At 35.0% G+C, this 22,786-nt stretch overlaps 1 protein-coding gene and 1 non-coding gene across 51 annotated transcripts in view; both read right to left on the bottom strand.

Moving 5' to 3' along the window:
• Nucleotides 1-22,786, bottom strand: part of Ptprd (protein tyrosine phosphatase receptor type D) — a 2,190,171-nt gene that overhangs the window by 2,082,870 nt on the left and 84,515 nt on the right. The gene's annotated exons all lie outside the window — the stretch shown is intronic.
• Nucleotides 15,585-15,744, bottom strand: LOC121144205. Its single transcript, XR_005881528.1, has one exon. It is a non-coding gene; the product is annotated as a U1 spliceosomal RNA (small nuclear RNA).

Raw genomic sequence — 22,786 nt, 5'->3', positions numbered from 1 at the left:
GTTGATGACACTGTCTACCTTAACAAAAGGAGTCAGCAAAATCAGCAGAAAATGGATGAACAAAACAGGGACAGTAGTGTCAGAGTGTAGAGTGGGAGGAATGGTATGTATATGAAATTTTAATCTTTTTATTGATTCTTTGTGGTTTCCACATCATACATCTTGATTCCATTCCTCTCACCATCCCTTCACGTCTGCCCTTTCGCCTTACTACCATCACCCCCCCAAAAAAAAGAAAAAATAAAATTTAAAAGAAAAGAAAAAAGAAAGAAAATTATCAGCATATGAACTGTAGTATGACGCAATGAGTAACACAGAATATCTTTTAGTCCATATGTTTTTGCTTGCAAGTATTTATTGTAATGAATCCTTGATCTGGCTCATTGTCTCTGGATTCTACAACACTATTGATACTGGGCCATCGCTGTGGGTCTTCTTGAATATCCTGTTGTCATCCTGTGTCCTGGAGATTCTGCATCTTTGGATCTGAAGGACCAGCTCCCTCATTGCTCCCACATATCTTAGTTGACATGAATGTTAGGATGGGCTAATTCACAGTCCTGGTTCCTGGCCTAGGTTGTTACACTCCTTCCTCACCACTAGGGTGAGCTCTCCAGCCCTGTCCCCGCAAGTTCACTGGCTAATGGAGTCTTTGTTGAAGACACTGTATCCAGTGAGCTGCTCTCTTTTAGGGAACATGGAAACGATGCATTTACATCTTTTTTTTTTTGAAGTAGTCATTCTCTAATGACTTGACTTGGCAACTACAAAGTGAAAGTAAATTATGTGTTTTGTTTCCCCTGAACCCTCAGAAAAGGGACTCATTTAGCAATGGTTGAGGATCTGTGTTTCCCAAGTAAGCTAGAAACTGTGTTTTGTGGGAATGGTAAAAATTATGCTAAGTCATTAATATTTTGAGATCATTTTAAATCCAGCATAACCCTGGGCACCTTGGTGAAATATGAGCAAGATAATAAAATGAACCATTATGTAACATGAAGTAAGACAAGTAAAGCTATTTTCAGGAAGACGCAGAGGACACAATGGCAGTAACAAAACATGCTTCTATTCCAGCCTTGTATGTTTTTGCATCAGTGACATTCTGTCTATAAATTATACTTGTGACTTTTCACAAATTCAATATGTATTTTAATAAATTATGTATATAGAACAAGTGAAGAAAGTTTAGTGTAAATGTGTAAAACAAGTATTTTTAAAATCAATATACCAATCATTGTGTTACGCACTTATACACACACAGATATACACACAGACACACACACACAGACACAGAAACAGACACACACACACACACACACACACACACACACAGACCTTATCTTTGTCCTCAAAGAAAAACATAGAGGGTTCTAAGCTCTTGCCAGATGTATACTTTGGAAATAGGTATTTTTCATTCCCCAAGATGCCTTTTAAGTATGATGATAGCTTCATTTGTTATGCAAAAATTTCAGTTTCATACAGGTTGATTATTTACTGTATTTTTACTGCTTATTATTTTGGTGTTATAGACAAGAAATCACTTCTAGGTTAAAAATAATGAAACTCTTCCCTTGTTTTCCTATTGATATTGTGTGGTTTCAGGAATTTCAGCCTCTAATACATTCTGAGGTTACTGCTGTGCTGGATAGAAGACTGAAGTGCACCGTCATCATTTTGCATCAACTTTCTCAGTTGCAATAGCTGAAACACCATCACATTCCAGGTGTGTTTGTCGTCCTTCTCAAGGGTTAATTTCTTCATTCTCTTCACTTCTACACATGTTGTTATGACAGTAATTTTCATATACATTTTGATGCCACACAACATAATATATCTGGTTTTGTTATTTACTCATGTTGTTTGGATATGCAGTCATTAGTGTTTCTAATGATTTTTGAATTGTTCTTATGGTTTCTGTATAAAATGTCGCTGAGATTTTGATGGGAATTAAATGATATTTTTGAACACATTTGAATAGAATGAACACTGCAGTAATTGATGGAAATTTGAATTTGGTTTTAAATGATTTTATGAATGTTTTGAAACTTTCAGCATGTTTGTCATCTCAAGTTTACTTCTAAACATCAATTTGATTTGGTAGCAAGCATTATTGTTTTGCTAGTATAATTTTGTTATTATTTCTGAAGAATGAAACTAATTTCTGTAAACTGATTTTGCATGCTGAAAATTTATCAAATGCCTTTGTAAGTCATTAATAGGGATTTTATGGAACTGCAATGGTTTAAGTTTGTATGTGTGTGTGCATGACTTTAGGATGAATACATGTATATTTAGTGTGTTTAAGACTATGTGAATATATATATATGTACACAATCTTTAGGGCTTGTACAATTAAGTGATGACTTTTTGTCTTTCTTCCTTAAATTTCTTGATAATTTCAAACAAAGAAAGATAAAACGACAGAAGTAATTGTATGCAGAACGTTAATTTTATATTTGACATATTCAATGTACCAGTTCTATAGTTATGTGGAAATGTACCTCTATCTCACATGTAATAATATCTACAGTTGTAGCTATAGCTACAAATGTATGCAGATTTATTTAACATTCTTCCTTAATGTATAGTGGTAGAAGCGTTAATGTTGAATATACAGAATAGAAAGACAGAAGACAAGGTTTTTTGATTTTCAATTTGGAATTCTCAATGATATAAACATTTTTCTCAATGAATTCCTAATGAATGCATTTACATTGTTGTATATATGAACAGAAATTGAAATATGTTTGTATGTCATAAAGATATGCTAAGATCTATAGTCTTAATCAACATAGTGAAGCAAAGTCTTTGCTTATTGGTTCTAAAGGAGATATTCTTGGAGATAGCTTGGAAGCTCATGTGTAATTCTTTGTCAAGGTAGGGGAGGTAAATTATACAACTACTCGGATGAGCTGGAAGTCAGTAACTTCAAATTGATATCCCTTCCTCTGTTCCTGTACACAATACATGCTATCAGTAATTTAAGAATTTGTACCATTTGCCTGATAAATTACTCATAGTATGAAATCTAAGAATGCTATAAATTACAACAAAGGCTCTTTGTCTTTTTAATACCAGATACACAAGCCATATGAGTAATATGATATATGTTTCTTAACATGTATTTACACAGATTGGGGAAGTCATTTATATTTACTAATTAGTTACAGAAAAGGAAAAATTCATAAGGGAAAATTTAAGCACCATGTATGGCAACCAGCCCATTGTAAATTGGGTGTGAAACAAAGAAGTTTCATGTGTAAAGTGCAAATGAGCAATTCAAAAAGGAAATGTGTGAAGGGTTTTCAAGGTCAAATTTTATGTTGAGATCATTCACCACTCTTTTCCATGACACTTCATGGAAAATAATTTTGTAAAGCAATTTTATAAATATATAAAGAAAATATGCTTCAAATAATTAAAACTAATGTAACAGGGCTGATACATGCTGAGGAGTAGCTGAAGAGGACACCTTGCTAAGCTAATTGAGGTGGGCAAATTATTTTAATTGTAAAGATGAAGCCTGAAACCTTATCTCCTATTTTCAACTAACTCTTACCCCTTGCTTCTCTGTTTCTGATAGTAGAAATACAAAAGCATTCCCACATTGTCAAAAGAGAAAGTTGAAAGGGATCTCATATGGTGAAAACAGTCAGATAAATTGGGAGGACAAAATGGCAATATAAAAATATCCTCTCACAGTTTTGCCAGTATACAGCAAATCTAGGTCATTCTTTTCAGTAGAAGAAGTTATTAGAGTCTCTCTGATCTTATTTCCTTCACTGAAAACTCAGGTCCACAAAAGCAAACGATACATGAATTCCCTTTGGGAAAGGTATGTGCCCTACACATCCAACTAAACATATGTGCAGTATTCTCAAGAGAACAAATATATGAACATTTAATGATATAAATATACCATAGGGAATTCAGTCAAGTGCTTTAGGCATCCAGAGACATAAATTGGGCCACTATCACTGCAAATATAACCTCAAAATATGTCACAAATGCTTATATTTGCAGTTTTGATTTATAAACATATGCATTATTAGGCAGAAGTAGTGTGTTTGTGCTTGTATGTGTCTGTGTACATGTGTATGAGTGTGTGTGCACAAAACCATAATATTGTGGGGTAAGGGAGGAGTTAGGAATTCAAAAGAGAAGATGGTTCATGACTACATCTGGCTAAAGATGGGCTCTGTAACTTGCTGTTGCATCATCTCTTCACAGCATAACTGTTTATACTGGGGGAATCATAGTAAAAATAGTACCCTTTAGGGATTCAATCATTAAGATAACCCTGAAGCAGTCATTCTTTGTACAAAAATGTCACAGCCAGCTACTCTAAAGCCTTTAGACAGCAGGATGTAACACTCTGATAACAATGTGGTTCTGGTCATGCAACGGCTTCCTGTTTGGTTGAGCTTATATATGACAGTTCACAATTTATGTGAAGCTTGTGTGAGGTCTATATTGAATGCTAGAAAAGCTGCTTGCCTTTTTAAAAATATTAGACACCATCTGGTGTAATTCGAAAATACTTCAACTTTATGGAGAAGTATAAATTCTTATTTACTTATGTCAGAATACTTAAAATCTGGGTTCTCTAAATTTAGCAGTAGTATAGGTAATGTTACAAGTTTAGTAAAAGCTAGTCTTCAGAATTTTGACTCCATCCACCTACCTTTCATTTTGAGTATGTATGCACAGTAAAATTAAACAAAATTATTATAATTTTAATAACATAAATACAAATTATTTCATAGTATAAAATAAGTGAGCTTTTGTCTAAAAAAGCATTTCTCCAGAGGTACTAGGTGTTGTTATATTATTTTATTACTGTTCTGTGAGGAAGCCCATAAATAAGGGTAGAAAGTAAGATACCAGTTTAGCATCATTTTTTTTTCTGATTAAACGCCCCTCTTACAGCCAAGCACCTGCTTTGTGGTTGACGCATGCATAATTAATGTAGCCTAATGAATATATTTCATCAGAATCTAACCACAGAGGAAAAGTCAAATCAGAGTGGTAGGCCTTGCAAATGATAACATTTGGGGAGCACACAGCGATATTTAAAAATCTATCTCACAGAATTTTAGATAGAAAGACACAGTACCAGGATTGACAAGCTCATGTATAGAACCAAGTAATAATTTTTATGATTTACTAGTGCATAGGACTACATCCAAGATTCATTTCATCAATACCCACATAGCCTCTCTGAATTTTCCAGCAAGCATGCATATTTCTTGCTTGCCTTGACATATTAGATATCAACGACAAATCACCTACCCCAAGCAATACTTCTGCTCCTGGCTCAGCAAGTCTCCTGCTGTTTCCTCTTGTCTTTTTTATTCCCCACTTATCTATTCCTTGCAATCATGCATGAATGCATTTATTCTCCTTACTCATTTCAAACTTATCCCTGTAATATTGGTAAGCTGTTTTAACTGTAAGAAATTTGTATGGGGTATGTGGGTCATAATGTTCCCCCAATACTTTCAATTACTATAATATGCCCAAAGTAAGTAAGAAGTGAGTAGATTGCTTCAACATATTTACTTGCAGTTAAAATTTTATGTAAGTAGTATACTTATGGCAAACAAAACTTAAAAATCATGTTAGTAATTTTGACTTCAAATGATCTTTCCTCTCTATTACATGTCACTAGTTTGATGTCAAATGTCCCAAGAGGCTCAGGGTGTCTGTTCTGCTGTTCAAACTGAAACAATTTCAGCTTGGAAATGCCATGGAAAATTTAGGAAGTGGAGCAACCTGGAAGGAAGGGGATTCCTGAGGTCAGGTATTCAGAATTATATGGGATTCCAGGCCCATTTTTTCTCCACTTATTGTTGACTCATGGCAGATAATCAGCCACTTCACATCAACTGACAAGGCCACACTGTTTCAGCTACCAAACCTTCCCTGCCATGACGGACTATATATCCTATCTTGTCAAGCTAACATGATGAATGGTATATACTACACTGTCATCCTAAACAAACCTCCACTGATAGAGTTGCTTCATTAGGTATTTTGTGAAGCAACAAGGAAAGTAATTTTTACAACCTGGAGCCAATCATTTCCGAACTTAAACAAATGAATTTGAAATGTCCACTTCCAATACACTTAGACTATCTTAAGAAATTTCTACAGTTTGGGTGATTGCAGAAAACTTTTCTCTCATTTCTGTGGGCAGAAGTCCTACCTGAATGTCTCAGCATAGGCTCTTAAATGTGAGGGATGTTTCTGTGGCTTACAGAGTCACTCTTTCCCAGCCAATGGTGAGATCATTGCTCCCTGGAGCCTACAAAGATTCTCCTTCTCCATCTCCTTCTTTCCAAAATAAACCACAATGGGGGTTGTGCCTTTACCTTATGAATTTTGGTGATAGACAATATTGTCAGCAGATTCAGACTGTCTTGACAAAGAAAAATTGTGGCTAGTAGCCATACCAGCATCTCCCAAATTTAAAATTTTGGGTCAAAGGAAAAAAAAGCAATGTACATAACTAGAACAATGCTTGTAAAAACGGTGGGGTGCAATTTCATGACAAGATACATAGACTACTTTCAAAATCTGATCTATTGTATGTTGAATCTTCCATTGAAACTCTTAGCTGAATAAAAACAAATAAAAGCAAATAAAAAAAACAAATGAAGAACAATTTTTTGAAATCTTAGCTCCATGCATAGGGGTCACAATGAACGAGTAATCTCCTTGTGAGTGCACAACAGTGGGGTTGCTATTGTGTATACTGAGTTTACTGAGTATACTGAGTTTTAGCTTTTTAAAAATTTTTAAATACTTATAGTGTTTTCATCATCCCAAAGTTCAACAGTAAGTTTAGTAATTTAGAATAATAAATATTATTCTAATAATAATTAGAATAAGCAGTATATATATATATATATTTAACACAATTTTCTTAAGGCAGCTCTTGTTTAATGTGATAGAGAAACTCTTAAATGACAGAGCAGTCTGTCTGTGGTTAGGTCCTAGTCTTGCTTAAATCATTTGATTGAATGGTTATTGAACACAAAGTACAAACTGCAAATGATGTGATCTGAAATTAACCTCAGAAGTGCTTGGAAGACTCTAGGACCTAATCTATATGATTTTCTATATGCTTTCTCATCACCTCGTTCAGAAATGAGTTTTTGTTTATTGTTTTATCTGGCATCTTCATTATCTGACTTAAGCTTCTTAAAGGAAAAAAAACTTTTGTAAGACTGTAATATGAAAACATACATTCAAATATTATGTCCACATACATAGGAAATTAGAAGTATGATGTCAATGATCCACAGAATTTTTCTAAATATGAGGTTTTCAGCCTGAAAAGAACATGAATACAATACAGAATACCAGAAAGTGTTGTCTGAAGAAGGGACACATGACTTGTGTGTTTGTGCTGATATTCAGGTAGCAAGGGAGGAACCTAAGTCAGGAAAACCAGACTTTCAAATCACCCTTTCCTTTACACCTTTGCCTTTCCAACTGTTCTTCCACTTTGCATAAAGTGAGGCTTACTTAACTATCACCTGGACTTGACTGAGTGTGTGTTCCTAAGACTTTGCAACCCAGTATGTACCCACTAATCATATGTGGATATTCAAGTTTAGAATAATTTAAATTAAATGAGGTTAAACAGTCAGTTCCGTGGAGCTTTGCATGCATTTCAAATGCACAACAAACAGTTGTGCCTGGTAGCTACTATAATAGACAGTAAACACTGGAATATTTCCACTTGCAAAAAGAGCTACTTTGTAAACACTCATCTAAGATACAAATACACATTGGGAAAATAAAAGGGCACTACCACCTATATGTCAATAAGAACTGGGTGTTTTAAGTCAGAAGAATTATAGAAAGAAAAACTAAGAACATTGTATACAAATTCTCACAGTTATATCTTGGGAATATTTTGAAGATGAGCACAAGGAGTATCCTAGTTTTAAGCTGTGAACAGCTGTCAATCTCATCTAATGAGGAAAATGGTAGCTTTAAATACAAATAAGGTTCCAAAAACTGTTAAAAAGTGGCGGGTAAGACAAAAAAGTTTCTGTCTCTGCCACCAGAAGATGGACATTCTGCCTGTCCATTGCTAGCTGATCCTGATAAGTCAGTGAAAACTGCCATCCTAACCCTTGTTCTTAACTCAATTCCCTTTCAATGCTCTGTGCAAAGAGTCTTTCAAACCTTAAGACAATCATTTCCTTATCCTTCATTTACTGAGCAATGGTGGTTGAGTATTATCACAGACACAGGAGCCCAGTAGATAGGAAAGTACTTTATTGACTTATAGACCCTCACTGATAGTCTCTTAGATCGAGGGGAAGGGCTGAAGTAAGCAAGCACTGTCTGAGACAAAACCGCATGACCTATATTTTTGTGCCTCCCCAAAAGTTAGCAAAACATGGGGGAATTGGGGCCAGAAAAATCTTTGCTTTACCTGTTACCTTTTTTCTCAATATATGTTTTTATTTAAATTAGAAATGTGAATGTTTCACATGTCAGTCCCAGCTCCCTCTCCCATCCCTCCTCCCTTGTCCCTCCACCTGCTCCCCAGCCCCCATGGAGAAAGTGCATAAAAGGTAGCAGGCAGGACCTTTTTATGCACTTTCTGGATCCTACTACTATGTGGCCGTTTAACCTTCTACAAGAAAAGCCTTTTATAAGTACACAATAGAGAAACATCTTTATTTACTGAATATATTTCTCACCAACCTGACTTCAGAATAATGTATCAGAAAAAAACACATTTTGAAAGAGGATTATTTATCACAAGGCTGCAGTGTGCATAGAGAGAAACTGAGAATATACAATTCAATTAATTCCAGGTTGGCTATTTCTTTTGCTCTTTTTAACATGGGTAAATGTGTTCTAAAGCATGATGTTGCTTCTAGATACAGAGACATGAGTATTCCCAACTCAGAAATCCACTGAGAGCATAAGGAATAGTCTCCTGAAGAGCCGAGAGTCAGGAGACAAGGTAACAGGACATACTTGCACCTAAGGAGTCTGCCTTCAGATTTTATGCAACATTAAACACAATTTACATTTTCATGAACAAACAGAAATTTACAACTGGAGCACATACAGTTCCTCATGAGGTAAGTGGATGAGAAAGAAAATATAATGCCAAGAAAAAGTCCTAAGTAGCATCTGGATTGCCATAGAATAACAATAATTTTGTGATTCACAACTGAGTAGGATAGTTTGTAGACTATGGTAGAGAATGAAGCCATCCTAGTTGTAACATCAAAGGTTAATTCAAGAATTTTCTTTAGGCAGGGTGGTGGTGGCACAGGCCTAAAATCCCATCAGAGGTAGGCATATCTCTGTTAGTTTGAAGCCAGGCTGGTCTGAAGACCAAGATCCAAGACAGGCTCCAAAGCTACACAGAGAAAGCCTGTCTTGAAAAACAAAAACAAAAACAGCCACAACAACAAAAAAATCCTCAAGAATTTTCTTTAAAATACAATCATATTTAAGGATCTATAAGTGTAATCAAACAAGATTCACACAATCAACATAAGATTCACACTGACAACTACATTAACATTAACTACAGTGACTTGCTTTCTAAATGTATATATAAAATAAATGGCACTGATAACAGGGAGGAAGAGGTTTCTGGATCCATGATTACTTCTGAATATGACTCATCCTGACAGTTCAATTTACTATTGTGGTAGTCAATACTTGCTGCATTCTGAGAGAGAATTACATGGTTCCTGAGTGAATTAGCATTGATTAAAGTTGTCTTGTCTTTTTTAAAAATTATATCGTCTATCCTAAAGTATCCACAATAATTAAGAGTGATAATAAAACAAAATTTTGAAACTATCTATATCCTGAAACTTTCCTCAATCCAATGCCTTTACCAACAAACTCTTGAAAATTTGTCTGACAGTTCAAACTTCTCAACAGGAACATTCCCTGGCATGGAAGTCTTCTGAGGGCGAACCACTGTCTGTATGTCTCTATAAATCCCCCACTAAATGCTGCAGAGGAAACATTTATTGCCATTTGTTCTCATCATAGGGCACAGAAGAAACAAGTAAAAAAATGTTGGTACCATTAGACTTTAAGATGATTGACTGAGTTCAGATACATAATTGCTTCAAAACAGAACTCTGACAAAGAGTTAATGCTTAAGTGCTACTGTGATTAATATGAATCTCACCTCTATTACCAAACTTCCTGTAGGTTGAAATGGCTTTTTCCACTAAAACAATAATATAAAACATACAATGTAAAAATTGCATACACAGCTAATATGTGATAGGTAGCTCCTCTGTAAAAAAAAATAAAGAAATAAAGTCCACTCAGCTGCATGTATTTCTTTGTGTTCACTTAATGTCTTTATTCAGACAAAATTATACATGAGCAAACATTAATTGTAGTGATATTTTGTTTATACTCATACAAATAATGCTTGCCTAAAGATTATAGGGTGGAACTAGCCACCAGTTAACCATAGAGATCTGGAGGTCTGTGCAGACAGACAAGAAGTGATATGGTTGGACAGGAGAGGAAGTAATTAAGGCAGGAGGTAACAGGATCTTAGTATCTTTTCAGTTGGGCAGTTGAGTAGGTAAGATTCCCGTGTTTTTGTTCCTCCATCTTTCTCTTCTCTCAGAATTTTCTGCTATACTTAACTCTAAGCTTTTATTATTAAGACTTATTAGAACTCATGCTATATACTGGTGCCTAAAATGAGGCTCAAACCCATGACTCTGATATTAAAAAAATCTCATGCTCTACTGACAGATATGATGTGGGCTGTCCTTCTGTATGCTGACAATATGTTTTGGCTTTATTGGTTGATAAATAATACTCATTTGAACAATGGCCAAGCAGAAAAGGGCCATGCAGGAAATTCAAGCAAAGATATGAAGAGAAGAAAGGCAGAGTCAGAGAGACTCCATGTAGTCACCAGGTAAGTGAGGTAACAAGCCATGAGACATCATGGTACAGAATATTAGAAATTGGTTAGGTTATATGTAGAACTAGCCAGTAAGAAGCCTGAACCATCTTCCAAGCAATTTTAATTAATATTAAGCCTTAGAGAGGTTATTTGGGAACTGGAGGGTAGGAAAAGAAAATCCTCCAACTACAATTAACTGTAACTGTCTCACATTATTCTCCAAGTTAGTCAAGCTATTAACTAACTTGCATTTTCAAAATTGTGTAGTTGACCTAACCATATTTCCTAATTATTTTTGGAAAATATTGACTACCTTAAGAAGTAATAAGAAGTATCAGTATTGATGCTGTATTGTATATTATACACATCATTCATTTTACTTAATAATTTGAAGATGGACTTCTCCAATGATGTGAAGTGTTTGTATTCCTTTTTCATATCTCTTCTGGAGTTCACTGTAGTGATTTGGAAATTCCTTGAATGAAATACATGCTATTTTAAAATTGAAATTACTGTATCAATAACTTTTTTGCTAAATAGCAAATTCTATCTAAAGTTATATCACCCTCATGCCCAATCTCATCTAAATAGCCAGTTTATTACTTCACAAAATTAGAAGTACCTGATAGATAATATTTTACATTTTTACTTAGTATGTAGCTTCATGATCAAGTATCACACACCTGAAAGTTTTCACTTATTGTTGATCATTCAGCCATTCAAATCTTACGTAAATTCTTGGATATACATCCATCTATACATGAATATGTTGCTAATTTATTAAGAAATTATTACCCGCTAAAAAGAATAAAAGAGTTACTATTGTGTCTTTTCTTGTAAAATTTGAGAGTATATTATTTACAAACGTGTGATAGATACTTTAGTCTTTTGTTATTAGTTCCCACTTCTATGAATGTATTCTATTATTTTGGAATAAGTCTATTTTGACAAGAAAATATCAGGACTGTGGGTTCTTTCAGTAACACTAAAACTCAGTGTGTACATATGAGTCCTATTTGTAAAAGCAATAATTATAATAAGCTGTACAGGATCACAGACATTTGAAATCAACACATACAAATTCCTCTTGTACCTCCCATAGAAGCAACTACATAAATACCATGTCACTGATGATTTTTACTAAAATTGATAGACTTGTATAGACTCAAATGGCCCCAGTTAATTTTCGCATGATGCGACCAAATACTTGGCAAATCAACTTAAAGGACCAGAGTGTTATTTTATTAATGGTTCAAGGCACATCGTTCATTATGGCTTGGAAAAAAGATGGAAAATTAAGCACTTACCAAGAGCAAAATGATTGTTTGCTTCTACCAGGCATTTTCCCTCACTCTTCTTATTCAGCCCAAGACCCCATACAATAGGATGATGCAACATATCCACAACCTGAGTTCAAGTTGGGTGTGTACTCTGTTCTTAGTTAAACTTCCCAAAGAAACCCCCTTGCAGACAAATACAAAGTTGTACCTTTGGATGCCCTGTGTATTTCTTGTTCTAAGCCAGATGCTAACATTCACCACCACGAATACTAAATACTGTGCTTCCATCAGTGTTTGAAAGCTGCATTTTATATGTAATTCCATCTATATATTTTAAAAATAATATGTTTCTAAGCATGTAAGGGTACACAAAATTGCATGACTTTTCTTTTTTTTCAGACTTAATCAGGTTTTATTTATTCAAAAATGTGTATGTTCATGCCATTATAGCAGTCAGAATAAACACTGTTATAGAATCACCAGATTATCTTTATAATCTGTGATAGTATAATAACACAGATGTTATATAGTCATGATTGATCTTGATTGATTTATTTTAAATTCATACTCTCCAATATTATATATACTATTAACATCAGTAACTTTGCAATATTTTCAAAACTTTTATAAATATTAATTTATTGTGGACAAATGGGAAAATAGAAGACATATTTATATGTAGTATTTATAATTCTCTCAAAGTTGCCACTCATAATATGTATTTTGTTTGGTTTTATTTATTTTTTAATAATAATATTTTTATTTAACTTTTTACACATGTTGCTCCCAGTTCCCTCTCCCTCCCCTCCTTCCGTATCTCCCAGTTCCCCCAACCCCTCACCCTATCCCCACTTCTGCTCCCCAGGGAGGGAAAGGCCTTCCATGAGGGATTTTCATATCATTCCAGGTAGGGCCTTGGTCCTCCCACATGTGTCCAGGCTGAGAGAGCATCCCTCCATGTGGAATAATCTCCCAGAGTCCATAGAAGCGTTTGAAGTTAAAGTTGCTTAATTAGAATTTGCCCGAAAATTTATAAGTGAAATTTTATTTTTAATAAATTGTGAAATCTATGTTAATCTTAATCTCATATGCACTGTGAAATTTATTTGAAAGCAATTTAGAGAGTTTTTCAATGTGTAAAGGAAAGGCTTTCCCCTCAGCAAATGACTTAAAGTCATGCCAAGTCTATGCTGTGAAATAGAAGTTAAAAATCTTCCTTTATTTAGACAAACCTTTTAAATTTTAATATGAGAGTTCTAAAAATATATTTATAATGTGCCCATGTGTACTACTTTCAAATTCAATACATAAAATACAGCACAAACATTTTAAAGAAATCTTTCTCTTTTAACTAAAATGCAATGATTTTTTACCATAACGAAGACATATTATCTCATCCATTATTAACTTTCTCAATAAATCACTTCCTTTTAAAACAGCTATATAACTTTGTATTGTAATTTTGTCTTTAATCATGCTAATTCAGGTAACATAATTGTAAGCAAAAGCATTTTGGTATTAGGTTTTTTTTGAGCATTTATAACACTTAGGTCTAAATGTGTGGTTAAATTATTCAGAATTATCTAGACATAAATTTCATGAGTGGATATGTAAACATTTAACACAACAAGGTACTAGTTCTGTGTAACTGATCATTAAGGGATAGGAGATAGTATTCTCACCCATCAAGCCCCTAGCAAATGTTACCAGTAAAGAGGAGGAGGAAGCAAAAGAGGAGGAAGAGGAGATTATTTTGATCTGATATTAGTCATCTGTGTTTCTTCTTTAATTTCACTTAATTAGTCTTCTCATTACAAATATTTTCCACAGTGCTTCAGTTCATACAAGTTCTCTGACATTGACTGTACAGATGGTAGAAAACTATTGTCTGGTCTCAAAGGAACTATTTGACCACTACAATAAAAGAGCAGTAAACAAAACAACAACACTGCAGCCCACTCCAGTTTATGTAGGCAGTCAGCCTTTCACTGCTGCAAACCTTAAAATGGATGTACTAGCTTTGCTGCAATAAACACACAGTTGTTTACAGCTAGGTGATGGCAGGTACCAACACTGGACTGGCTGCTGCAGCTTGGGTGTCAGAGGCTGAGTAATGTGAAGAAACATATTGTGGCTTGTTTTATGGAGAATATGTTTTATAAAGCTCGAGGGACCATTTATCACAAATTCATCCACTCTGCAGGAGATTGGTGCTTTAATGTGGGATGCCGGATTTCAGTCAGCCTTTCAACTTAAAAACAACTGAGGGAAAAAAATGCAAATCTTACTTTGTTTCTCCTTGCTTCTATTTGATGGTTTTGAAATTTCCACATAAAAAGCCATTTTAGCTACTCATTTGCTCTTTTAAACAAAGTAAATATTTTATAACAGAGGGTTACTTCATTACAAAATTTAAATCTACTTAGGGCTATGAGTCTTTTCAACACTGCAGTTTCTTTTTGATCTAGTGAAGTCACTATATGCCAAGTTCTTTTATAAAACAAGAAGCTCAAGATGACACTATTAGCTAATAAGCAGGGGATGCATCTTGTTTCCCATAAGATGGAATTGTCAAGTCATGACAGCAAAAATGCTTATAGTCTGAAAAATAGAAGGCCAATAATGAAGCCACAGTGATACTTATCAGGAATTTAATGAAGAAAATAAAATCACTTTCCTTCCTGCATCACAGAGATGGTTTCATGTGAGAGAAAACAGTACATCACCTTGCCTTTAAGCAACTTCACAGTCCAAGTTTAAAATTGACATCCAACATTATGTCAGCAACCTACTGTGCTATAGGGGAATCCAAGCAAATGCTATAATCTGTCCCAACATACCCTTTTACTCTCTTATAGCCTCTGTTGTCACAGAATGAAGAAGCAGACAGGGTTTTCACACAGATGTGTTTGTTTTCATATGAAATTGTTGGTTTTGGGCTTCAAAAATCAAATATAAGGATTTGTGGGAATGATAACAGTGAAAAGAATATAACTGTGATTCCCTAGGGTTAGGAATTTTCTCACAATAAAACTACTTTTAAAAACCATGTCTCTAGACTGTCACTGAGATACCAGTGTTATTTCTGAGCCCCCAGACTCAGAATTCCAGAGGAGGGTCTAGGGATGGTGTGTGACAAGCTCCAGGTATTTGCTCTAGTACACTCTGGGCATAACTTCTGGATCAATAAAAAAGAGTGACAGCTGTGCACAGCACTGAATACTTAAAGGCTGGCAGCTTAGGAAATTTTTGCCAATTTTCAACGTCCTTCCTTCTTTGGGCCTCTTGCACATCCAGTTTCTCACTGACGACCTCTTTTCCCCATGAGTCTACACACTATTTATTATCATCGTCATTATTGTTTTAAACAGGGAAGAACACAAATGCAGTCCCCCACTACCAAAAATTATGCAGTCAAGTTTCTAGCACTTGGGGACATCACAGGGGTCAGCACACCCAGAGTGCAATGGCTAAGCCTCCCCATGGGGAAAATATCTTTGTGACTATGGTATTTCCCCTGCTAGATATTACCAATTATTTTTAAGCAAAAACTAACCTAATAAAATTTTTCTTCCTCCCTATCCTAACCTTGCACAGTTGATTGTGATCTAATATGTTGCCAATGAGTGGCCTGGTTAGTACGATGGCCAAGATGTTATGCTAGAGTTGAGAAGTTCAGAGCCTAAAACACATAATTACACACATGAACTAAAGACTATGCTTACAAAAAAACCAGAATGGATTGCATATATAAACACAGGTCCAGAGTACAATGCAGAGAACAGGCCTGAGGAAAACCACAGTTGTCTCATTAGCTGCAGTGTTGAAACCTCAGAACTCATGTTCTTTAGCATGGGCCCAGAAGTTGCAATCAGAGCATACAGTGTTTAATGATCAAACCAGTTCTCCTTATATTTTATACCTTGTCAAACTGTGTTTTCAGCTACTAGACCTTCACCTACATTGGCAACCCTGACGCATGAGTGAAGCTATGCACATGAAAGCTGCAAAGCCCCATTTTCTTTTGAGAGATATCAAAGTATCTCATCATTTTATTGCACGTTTCTGCTCTGACACTGGAGTATTTGGCCATAATGAAAAATGCCAAATATTTAGACGTAATTCTAAGAGTATGAGGCTATCATATCTAAATCAAGATGTAAAGAGAAATTACTGAAGAACATCATGTGGTTGTATAACCTTTTTATGTGAAGGAAATACTTTTTAAACATAATTAGTTTAAAAGTTCATTATAGAATGATCATATCTTCCTCAGTTCTGTCTTTTCCAAAAGATGCATGTTTTTTAACTGATTTCATAATGTTAGTGCTGATCCTAAATTTCATTAAACAGCCCAGCACCCTATTCTTCTTCTTGTCTGTATTTATTTCTCAACTTATTTTGAAGGTCTTAATTTAAGATGGTATACTTATTTTTATAAAGAAGCAGAATCTGTAAGCCATAGCTGACTGAAAAGTTGTTATTTAAAATTCTCAATATTGGAATTTTAATGATTTTTAGTGTCATCCTCAAACTGTTTTCTCAGACATAAAGTCCTCGTTCATCATTTTTCCAATACACCCACTTGAAATAAAATTTTACACTCTTTCTTTCAAATATGTAGCTGGTATAATCCTTACTCTTCCCTCACTGAACACACCTAGAGTAAGCTTATGATAGCAGCCATATTTATATCTACAACATCCAAAATTCTGCTTTTGAATTATGGAAGTTTCTTCGCAACTAAATGTATTTAGCTTACAAAAAATAAGCATTTCATGTTTTGTTATTCATATATAGAGATGCTCTCTGGTAGAATTCTGTGCTTAATATTCTCAAAAACTCAGCATCTATAACGATATTCGATGCTATATAGGGAAAACAATATATTTATTTACCAGAGAGAGAGAGAGTCGCACAGACCAGGAGTTAGAAGTGTGGCTGGCTTCCAGGAGAAAAAGGGAAGCCCCTTTTCCTTTCACTTCCTTTTATCTCTACCTTGACCCCGCCCTGATGGGCAGATAGCTTTGTGGGGTTCACTCCTACAAGCATCTTTTTGCCACTTGGGAAGATGAGGATGCATGTGCTCAGATCCCACACCAGACACAGGGACAGCAAATTCAGAAGGCAGTGTGTGACTCTGGCATTTTACCAAGCTTTCTCTAACTAAAAATTGTAGGTTTTTAATATAGGTTATTATACCATTGTCATTGTGGTTAGACACAAGCTTGAATTGATGTTTGGGATTAGCAAGAGTTGGTTTTGAAGTTAACTTACTTCTTAGGTCTTAACCAATGTGTGCAAGTGGTGTGCCTTGAAGTGTATCGCCTATTCCCACCCAAGTGCTGTGCTCAGATGAATGCCATGACCTGACAGTCTTCTCTTTGCAGAGGGGAACAAGCCAAACTATATCTTGTCTTAAGAACAAAGGGTTCCTCAAAAGGGTCAAAGAAATAGGGTGCAGATAATTTCTGCTCTTTTTTCTCATCTGGGGTACTTTTTACTTTATTGGTTTTCCCTTTTTTATTTAAATTAGAAACAAACTTGTTTTACATGTCAATCCCAGTTCCCTCCCGTTTTCCCCACTGAACCCCTCTCCCATCCTCTTTCTGCTCTGCAGGGAAGGTGAGGCCTTCCAGAGGACATCTTCCAAGTCTGTCATATCATTTGGAGCAGAGCCTAGTCCCTCCCCCGTGTGTCTAGCTGCGAGAGTATCCTTCTATTTGGAGTGGACTTACTTACAAAGTCCATTCATGTACTAGGGCAAATACTGATCCTTTTATGAAGTATTATTCATAGTTGCCCTAGTACCAGATTTCTCCCTATGCCCATAGTGGCTCTCTCTATTAAGACATCTCTTTCATTGCTCTTCCATTGCATCCCCCCAAGAGGATTGCTGCTAACACTGCTAGCAATAGTGGAGAGTAGGCCCGAGCTGACCTAACTAGCAATGAGACTGGTGAATAACCCAGGTATCATCATTGAGCCATCATCCAGCAAGTGATGGAACTAAATGCAGAGATTCACAACCAAGATCCAGGCAGAGCTCCAAGAATCCAGTTGAAGAGAGGAAGGATGGGCTATATGAGCAAGACAGGTAAAGACCATGAAGGAGAAATCTATAGTTATAGCTAAACCAAGCTATTGGAAACTCATGAACTCTAGACCTACAACTGTGGAGACTCCAGAGGAATGGACTAGGCCCTCCATATGTGGGAGGCATTTTTGAAGTTTGGACTAGCTGAGGGGTTCATGGCAGTAGGACCAGGATACAAACCTGGTACATGAGCTAGCTTGTTGTAGCCCATTCTATAGGGTGGGATGCCATGCTCAGCCTTAACCTGAGAGAGGGACTTGGTTCTGCCGCAGCCTATTGTGTCAGATTATGTTGTGTCCTTATGGGAGTCCTTACCCTTAAGGAGCAGTGGACTGTGGATGAGCTGGAAGGGAGATGGGGGGAGGTATCGGGCAAGAGGAGGCATGGGAGTGAGAACTGTCGTGGGAATGTAAATGAAATTTTAAAAATAAATAAAAAAGAAAGACAAAAATTAAAGAAAGAAGCACTATTTTGGTTATTTCCACATTATTTATTAATTTTGAATTAAATGTGAACACTTTTTTCTTCCAGTCTTGGATAAAAATCCATTATTCACACAATTCTTTATTTAGTTAACATTCTGCATACATTTTTTAACCAACTTTAAAATAAATCATTTTACTCTTTTATTTGTAAATCCATTTGTGACCATAATCTTGTGAGCTCTCCTGTTCAGTTTGCTTTCATAGTATTTAAAAGTTTTCCAGAACAGAACATGGATTCCTCACACTGGCCATCCCATTTCATGATTTATTCTCTAAGTCGAATGTGTTTAATAAGTGCTCCGAATTCACTTGTCCTGTTTGACTTTTATAATCAGAAAACAAAACACTTGAGGAATTATTTTCTATGAAAATGTATAACAAACATGTTTTTAATTATGACCTGAGGATATAGACCTTTTAAATAAAATTCCTGATTACTATTTTGAATCTTGATGTATAGCCTCAAAGAATATATTTAATGAGCTCTTTCTTATTTCTGTTTTTATTAACATAAAACTTTCAGTACAGTAGAAACTAATAATTAAGTGACATTTGTTTTGTTTATAATTTGAATATAAGATTAGTGGATGACTATAAAGAGATAAAAGTAGATATGTGGCTTCATTCATAAGAACTAACGTTTTGAAGGTTTGCATGCAGGAGGAACACATTTAGTTCTATAAATTAGAAGGGCAAGTGGATGGTCCTAATTAATATCTATCTAATCGAAAACTGCCAAGAATTTCAGTTTTCTCCAAAAATCAAATCCCTTTCACTTCCCATGTAATCATGATAAATGTAGAGGAGCTGAGTAAATAAGAAGAACATATGAAAAGAATAACAAGGCATAACTTGCTTCCAATGTTAGATTGCAAATATCTTTCAACCTCAACTTAAACCCCATCTGAGTTATTCGAACCCAAATTATTGACTCTTCAGTTCTTAAGCATATTCTTCAGTCTTTATTTTACCCATCTGTTCCTTGGGAGTCACTGACTTGTGGGATAAGTTGAACAATTTTCCTAGAGTGTATTTTACATTGTTTGCCAGACAGTAGGCCCTCAGTGAATAAAACTATTTCATCACCCCTGTTAAGCAGTGCTCATACTGAGCACCACAGCATAAGTATGAGGCCACTAGCAGGTGCCTTGTTGTGCTTAGGAGTATCCTTTTGCAAGTCAGGGAATGGTAATGCTATTGACATATACCAAGAACCATTATGTGGACATTAACACAACTGCTCTGGAGACCCCAGAAAATTATTTGCTCATCACGCTGATCTTTCATGTGGTTCTCAAGGTGTAATTAGAGACAGTCAGTTAGTGCCATATTAATTTGTTATTATTTTTTAAGGGCAATTTAAACACTGCCTTCATCATTTTCATGCTTTCTGATAGTTTTTAAACTCTATCACTCTCTCTTTCCTTCCTGCCTCATCTACAGACAGATTAGTAAAATATAAATAAATAAAAAGCCTAGCTATTTACTCTTTCGGTGTGATCTTTCAGGACACTGTCCTAGTCCTCATTCAGATCACACAGCACATAAAATCTCATGCAGCTACTACCTGCTCTCTCTCTGGCCACTTTTTTAATATCACCTCTGAGTGGTTATATGGAAAGATCTATCTTTACAGTCCAAGCAAATTTGAGCACATGGATTCTCCTGATTGTTGTAATTTACCAAATGCCATTGTCATCACTGTATGCCACGTATAACAATTAGAGAATAAAGGAATATATGTTGTTGAAGCATGTATTTTTTCTTTGAAGCTCTGGTTAGCCTTGTATTATTCACCAGTTATGTGCTAATAGGTTTCCTCTGTACCAGCTGGGGCTAGGATTCAGTTGTAAACACAATGACTGGCTAGTAGCAATTACATCAATCACACTCCGGAGCTTTACTTTATGCTCAGACGCACTAATTTGGCACAGTTTAGCAAATAAAATGAATATATACAGTTGTCTTCAATTAGTGCCGAGTGTGAAAGTCAATGTGGCTGGGTCATCAGTCCTAAGGTCTGTTACCCTCAGTCAGTTTGAATCTGCTTGCCAAGAACACCTTTATCCTTCTGAATGTTGTATGAGGATGATAAAATAAGAAAACCAAACCACTCAATTATCTTTTATTACCACCTTTCCTATAGCTGTGTTGATAAGTTGTCTTCTCATAGTTTTTATAAAAACTGCTGAAAATATCTGTTTATTTGGTTTACTATAATATTATTAGGCCATAAAATAATTATTCTAAATTTATCTTGACTTATGAATGTGGGGTTACTCCTAAATTTCCTACGGGCAGAATTATTCACATCTATTCTTTAATCAGTTCTGGTTATAAGTAAGAAATGTTTATTACAAATACTTATTAGTAACATTGTATTCAATGTGTTTCTGATGAGTTGCAACTAAATGAAAGTCGTCCTAATTTTACCCTATTAACCTAATTTAAAGAGAAAATATCAACATTACTTAAGATAAATGAAACAAAATAGGGATGGAGAGAAGCCAGTAGTTAGGATTAGTACAAATGGATCAGATTGTCATCTGATGAAGTCTTATTTTTTGTGTGGTAGAGGACAAAACTTAGCGGTCTTTGTATATGAACACATCCCTCCCCATCCCAGGAACCTCATATTGAATTTTCAAGGAGGTCTGAAATTAAGACACTTAAGGAATATTATTGTTGAAATGAAATACATAAGGAACATCTGGATAATGTAGTTTTTCTTCAGATTTATTTATTAAGCCATTTCATTATCTCTGCTTTGTTTTGGTTTTTTAAAAATTATCTATTCTTTTTGTTTATTTCTCTAAATACTCAGTTCTCAAGGCTAAAGCTAGACTTTGGCTTTGTTTACACATAATGTGATGTGGTATGAAGATTCCAACTAGAACTTAATGGATGTTTTTCACATCATAAAACCGCTACACAGCTTGGCACAATTTAAAATGACTGGCAGACACCACTTAGCAGAGGCCAAGGAGTGAAATACCAGGGGTGTTGCAGGTCACTGCACTGGCAGAGGTATATGCAAAAGCTTGCCTGGCTCCAGTTTCTGCAATTACTTGCTTATGCTCATGAACAATAAAATTGAACCAAATAAAAAAAGAAACCATTAAACATTAATGTGCAGTACACATTGACCCAAAGATAGAGGGGAGGCATTTTCCCATATGTTGCTTTTACCTGTATTCTTTGTAGCAGGAAGTAGGAGTTAATTATACTATTTTATTGCATAACCCAATCCCCTTCAAAGATTAGAAAATGCACTTATATTTTAAATGCATATATGAGGAAAATATTGCAACACCCTCTCTTTCAGTCTTGGTTAAATGTATTTTGAAGGAACAGACAAACCAAAATGAGAACACAGTGCTCCTGCTCACCAAGAGGAAATCTTGCCCAACTGTAGAACTTAACTGTAAGAAGCCAAAAATGTTCAAGAGTGCAACCAGAAGGAATTTTATGAACATTATCTTGTGTAATCTCAAAACCATCATAATGCTATATCTTTAAAGCAAATGTAATTTGAATTATTATTCCTGACATCCTGAAAGAATATGTTGCAATTTTATATAATATGTGATAAACAAATCATAAGAAACTAATAGTTTATATATTTCTAGAGAGTAGATGGCTTTTGTTCACTAATTCGTACTATGCAACACTATTTTCATCTTGAAAATCATAGGTTTATAGATATAAACTCAACACTACAGTTAAGCAATATGCTTAATGTTGCTGTTAAGAACTTTTTCAGTAATGTGGCTTTGGAAAGTTTTATATGATATGAAATTTATGATGTATAGCTTTCCCATAATTTAATTATTTTTTAAGATGGATAAATGATAAAAGTCAGACTATTATGAATGAAAATAAAAGGAAGTTGAAAATTTTCATTGATTGTTTTATTTATTTTATATTTGCTCCAAGAAAATTAGACTGAAATTTCATTGATTGGCATAATGTACATAATTCCTGCATT

This window comes from Mesocricetus auratus, unplaced genomic scaffold (genome assembly GCF_017639785.1).
Source record: "Mesocricetus auratus isolate SY011 unplaced genomic scaffold, BCM_Maur_2.0 Super-Scaffold_100014, whole genome shotgun sequence".
NCBI classification, from domain to species: Eukaryota; Metazoa; Chordata; class Mammalia; order Rodentia; family Cricetidae; genus Mesocricetus; species Mesocricetus auratus.
This window is presented reverse-complemented; position numbering and strand designations above follow the sequence as displayed.